The sequence below is a fragment of the Bison bison genome, unplaced genomic scaffold, assembly GCF_000754665.1.
Source record: "Bison bison bison isolate TAMUID 2011002044 unplaced genomic scaffold, Bison_UMD1.0 scf7180017864260, whole genome shotgun sequence".
Taxonomy (NCBI): Eukaryota; Metazoa; Chordata; class Mammalia; order Artiodactyla; family Bovidae; genus Bison; species Bison bison.
Window position 1 is genome coordinate 684,597 of NW_011494832.1, and position 6,121 is coordinate 690,717.

At 39.1% G+C, this 6,121-nt stretch overlaps 1 protein-coding gene across 2 annotated transcripts in view; it reads left to right on the plus strand.

The window, feature by feature from the left end:
* CCDC146 (coiled-coil domain containing 146) overlaps nucleotides 1-6,121 on the plus strand; it is a 141,943-nt gene that overhangs the window by 43,842 nt on the left and 91,980 nt on the right. The window lies entirely within an intron of this gene.

The following is a 6,121-nucleotide window of genomic DNA, read 5'->3' on the forward strand; positions in this document are numbered from 1 at the left end:
TTAATAGCACATAGCATCATGCTATACACACAGTAGGCAAATGATAACTATTTATTGGATTAAAATAATAACTATAAATGTAATAGTTGTTATAAGGGGCTAAAACAAAAAAAAAGCTGTTTATTTTAAAATGTGATTTTTTTCACTCTCAAAAGAAGAGTATAGATTCTCAGCATTATAGTGTATATTTCCTTCTGAAAATAGCTAATAATAAAGATCTTTTTGAGTTACTATATGAAGTCCAGGAGGACACTGATCACAAGTTAGCTAGATTTTAATTTTGATTCCCTCCTGGGACTTTAGGTGAGCAAAGATGCACGTGGAGAATTGAATATAATGATGAGGACAGTAGGTTGCTTACCTGACAGAGAAGTAAACAGAACAAAGGAGTAAAAAGAGCAGAGTAGAAGGAGCCATGCTACGGGATTGTGGATGAGAAGAGAGGCAGTGCAGAGGAGCAGCTCAAGGAATACCAGCAGCACCAAGAGCATAGAATTTGTTTCAAGGATTTAAAGAAACTGCCTAAAGCTCAATTTTATGGCAATCTATTTGTATGTGTTTATATAAAATGAGCTATGTTATTATATAAGCTAGCTATTGGCCCACTGTGATTTTTGTTGTATTGACTTTGAATTACATGTAAGAGCTGCATATCTATTTTATTTCAGTGGACAGGCTTCCTCGTGTGTTACAGCATGCATCTCACAAATTCCGTATGTAAGCCTTCTTGTATATCATATATGTGCATGTGGGGTGTGCCTGTATGTGCACGTGTGCATGCATCTACGCACCACAAGGGGCACCTCCCCACACGCAGAGACCTACACTCATTGCTATCCACAGCTGCTGCTGCTGCTGCTGCTGCTGCTGCTTGGTTGCTCAGTCATGTCCGACTCTCTGTGGCCCCATGGACTATAGTCCACCAGGCTCCTCTGCCCATGGGGATTCTCCAGGCAAGAATACTGGAGTGGGCTGCCATTTCCTTCTCCAGGGGGTCTTCCTGACCCTCTATCTGCTGCTGGACCCAACCTAAGTGGAAACATCCAGTCACATTCACTGATAACCATTCCATTGTAAGCACTTTGAAAGCTATTAGAAATACAAGATTTAGGTTACATCTGACTTGGAAAACTATCAGAAAATATTTGTAGGAAAAAAAAACAAGTTTTAAGATCACTAATGTCTCAAAAATAAAAAGAAGTAAAACTAAGTCTCCTCTTAACTAAAGGTTTATAATCATAGCAAACTAGTGCTCTAATGATTTAAAATTTCCATACATGATTCCTCAAACTTGGACATTACACTGTCAACAAAGAATGTTTTTTAGTCTGTAGCCTAGGTCATATTTCTTTTGCTATATACACATGTGTACACACACACATATACACCATATCCTGCATGAATGACAACCCTCCCCCCTCAGAAGGTGGCATCTCCCGGATGATGCACTGTGTAAGATCTCAGTATGGTATTCCTCCTCTCTTCACTGTGAAATGACTGCTTAAGTCAAAAGCAACGACTTGTAGAAATCCGCAGTAAAATAATGGCTTCTAAGACATCCAGTAAGCCAACAGCAGTGTGGCTGACAGAAGCAAGAAAAAGCACATCCAAATCTCCAATAATCCAGAGAAAGTATCTGTTCCACTAGGAATAAATCTCTGCCCTCTTCATAAGGAAGCTACCCTGGGACTTCTCAAATGACACATTTACAGGGTGATCGGATGGGATGCAACTGTGTTGGTTCCTCCTTATCTCCAGCTTCTTCTCTTAAAGTCTTCGCTTCACGTACATCTGTTTATTATGTTATTTCATCTAGTCCCAAGGATTTGTTACCAGCTATATTTTAGCAACCTACTTATCTTCCCTGAACATCACACTAACATCCAAATGCCATCCACGTGAATGTGTTATAGATCTGAACTTAAGATATTCAAAACTGCTGATCCCCATCCCCTCCCCCACCACCCCCACATACACTTTCCAGACAGGCTCCCCCTGCAGTCTTCCCCATCTCAGTTAACAGCAGCTCTCTACTTCAAGTTGCTCAGACTAAAATACTGTAGTTTTCTATGATACCTCTAAATCTTTCCACTGTCCATACCTTTACCCCATCACTCTCCAAGTTTATCGCAAACACCATCAAGCTGGTGTTCATGCTCCACTCTTCTCTCCCAACTGTACTCTTCCCTCAGCTACAAGAAAGGAAGTGAAAGTCACTCAGTTGTGTCCGACTCTAGTTGTGTCCGACTCTTTGCAACCCCAAGGACTACACAGCCTGTGGAATTCTCCAGGCCAGGATACTGGAGTGGTAGCTGTTCCCTTCTCTAGGGGATCTTCCCAATGGAGGGATCGAACCCAGGTCTCCCACATTGGAAGCAGATTCTTCACCAGCTGAGCCACCCGGGAAGGCCAGGGATACTGGAGTGGGTATCCTATCCCTTCTCCAGCGGATCTTCCTGACCCAGGAATTGAACCGGGGTCTCCAGCTTTGCAGGTGGATTCTTTACCAGCTGAGCCACCAGGGAAGCCCAGCTACAAGAGTGATCCTTTTAAAACTGGATGAGATCATCTGCCTCCTGGAATCAAAACCTTTATGGCTCTTATCTACTCAAAAGGCAAAATCCTTATCATGACTCACATGAGTTGGCAGCCCCCACCCCCATTTCTTATTTAAACCCAATTCCCCAAGCTCTCTCTGATTTCATCTCCTAAGCTCCCTCCTCCCCAGACTGCCTGCTTTTCCAGGCTCCTTGCTGACTCTAAAATACACCAAATGCTTTTGTACCTGATGCTCTTTTTGCTTGGAACATACTTCTCCCAGTTGTCTGTCTGGCTGGTTCTCCCTTATCTTTTATGTCTCTGATAAAATGTCACTTCCTCAAGGAGGTCTCCTCAGACCTCCCTATATAAAATAACACGGTCCTCTGAAACTCCTTATCTCTCTTGGTCTGCTTAATTTTTCATGGCACTTATCATATATTGTTTATTCATCTCCTCTGATTAAATATAAACTCCCCAAGTATACTGTTAGTCACTCAACTGTGTCCGATTCTTTGTGACCCCATAGGCTGGAGCCCACTGGGCTCCTCTGTCCATGGAATTCTCCAGGCAAGAATACTGGAGTGGGGTTGCCATTCCCTTTTCCAGGGGATCTTCCCAAATCAGGGATCAAACCCAGGTCTCTTGCATTGCAGGCAGATTCTGGTAAATATACCTCTGTCAATGAATTCAGTCACATATGAAATTCTGGTACTTTTTTCTTTCTTGGTCAAACAACCTCAAAATCTATCTTTATGTGTGTTCCCCAAATTTCTGCTGATATAAATTAGCCAAGTTGTATAAAAGCTTCTCTGGCAATTTGACTTTATAATTCTCAGGAAGGCATGTCTTACCTTAGTTATAGATCTAGAGATGCTGAGGAGTGAGATGGAAGAGCCTAAAGGAGGATTAACATCACTCCTTCAGAATTTGCGGTTTTGTTTTTTTCAGCTATGTACCCAGGAGTAGAATTGCTAGGTCATATGGTAGGTCTATTTTTACTCTGTTCTGTTTTCCACAGTGGCTGCATCAATTTATATTCCCACCAATAGTATATAAGATTTCCCTTTTCTCCACATCCTTGCCAACATTTGTTATTTGTGTGTGTTTTTTTAATGGTTGTCATTCTGACAGGTATGAGGTGATATCTCATTGTGGTTTTGATTTGTATTTTCCTGATGATTAGCAAAATTGAGCATCTTTCCATGTGCCTGTTGGCCATCTGTATTTCCTCTTTGGAAAAGTGTCTATTCATTTTCTGCCCATTTTTCAATTGGGCTGTTTGTGGGTTGTTGTTTTTTTTTTTATATATTGAGTTGTATGAACTGTTTATATATGTTGGATATTAAGCCCTATTTGGTCATATCATTTGCAAATATTTTCTTTCATTCAGTAGGTTGTCTTTTCATTTTGCTGATGGTTTCCTTTGCTGTGTGAAAGTTAAGTTTAATTAGGTCCCATTTGTTTATTTTTGCTTTTATTTTCATTACTTTAGGAGACACATTCAAAAAATATTGCTGCAACTTTTGTCAAAGAGTATCCTGCCTGTGTTTTCCTCTACAAGTTGTATAGTCTTACATTTAGGTCTTTAATACATTTTGAGTTTAATTTTGTATATGATATTAGAGAATGTTCTAATTTCATTCTTTTACATGTAGCTGTCAAGATAAATGAACCCCAGTGTTCATAGCAACATTATTTACAATTGCCAAGATATGGAAGAAACCTAAGTATCCATCAATAGATGAATGGATAAAGAAATGTGTGGTATAGAAATACAATAGAATAGTGTTCGGCCATTAAAATGAAAATTTGCCATTTTCAGAAACATGGACTTGGAAGGTATTATGCTAAGTGAAAAAACTCAGACAGAGAAAGACAAATACTTCATGATATCACTTATATGTGGGATTTAGAAAATACAGCAAAAAGCAGACTCACAGACATAGAGAACACACCAGTCATTACCACTGGGGAAGGAAAAGGGGCAATATAGGGGTGGAAGACTGAAAGGTAAGAACTATTGGGAATAAGATAGGCTGAAGGACGTATTGTACAACAAAGGGAATGGCCAATATTTTGTAATGACTGTGAAGGGAAAGTAACATTTAACAATTATATAAGAATTTTTTGAAAGATTATTCCCTTAGGAAAGAAAGCAACAATGCCTTTAGCAAGAAAGACCTTATTAAATGTGGGGGCGGAACTGCTTCAAGGAGCAATGGCTGCTCAGTCACATTTAGGAATTCAGGCGACTCTGAGTTCCCCAAGCACACCCCATTTCCCTCCCTCACTTCTAGTCTTACTTTCCACTCGTCCCAATCAATAAACAAAAGAAACCTGGCAAAGCTACCATTCGATAAACATTACCATTTGGCAATGTGCAGAATGAAATTCAAGTCTGGATTTAGCCAACTCTGCTTGTTACCTCTGGGGAGAGGGAGGGGATTGGAACTGAAGGTGGTTTGCAAAGGGGTCTTTAGTCTAAGTGATGATTGTTTAAGAAATTAAAGCATTCGTGCATTTTTTATGATTAAAATTAATTTCAAAATTGCAATACAAGTATGTAAAATGCTTTTTTCTTTAGGAACTCAGCCAGGTAGAACAATCACTGGCCTGGTAAAACTATCGTTCTCTGCATGATACCCAGAAGCATGTGCCCAGAACCCCTTCTAAAAGTTTGCCATTGTTTTAAGTACCCAACCCTATAGTATATCTGATCCTGTCTTGCCATACCCTCCCCTGAAGTCAATCACTGCTAACTTGTATTCACAATCTCCTAAATTCTCAGATTTGATGATACCTACTCCTTCCCCATTTATAACTCTGGCTTCTTTTGACTATAGCTCTGCATGTGTGGTAACATATTCATGAACCACTTTGAGTAATAACACTCCTGTCTCAAATTTCCTTTACATCCTAGTCAAACAGATTGATTTCAGAGTAGAACGTAGACAATTATTGAATAATGTAATGGATAATAAGGAATATACAGGATGGTATAAAACCAATGGGAAGAGGCACCAACCCCGCCTTGATGTCATCAGAGAAGACTGCCCAGAAAAGATAATTACTTAGAAAGATGATAATGATGATAATACATATGTATATTCTAGGTGCTTTATATATACTATCTCATTTAATCCTCTCAATAACTCTGTCAGATTCTACTGTAACTCATTTTGAAGGAACCAAAAAAAATGAGATTCGGTGATTTTGCTTGTGCTCACAGAGCTTGCAAATAATGGAGTTGAAATTCAAACTTAATTCTGGCTTATGAGTCCCTGCTCTTAATCATGGATATTAAAACAAAACTCAGCAGAAGTTAAGGATGGCATTCTACCTAGACCAAGAGAACAACAACAGAAAGTAATGAAAATATGAGAGAACATGGTTTATTCTAGAACAAGGCTTTTAGTATGGTAGGAGTGTGAATAGTGGCAGAAAGGATAGGCAGAAATCAGTTAATGAAGGAGCTTATTTGCTGAATTTTATTGTTTAAAAAAAGAAGGAGTTGTTAAAAGGTTTTAAGCGGGAAAATAACATGATCAGAATTATATATATATATATATATATATATATA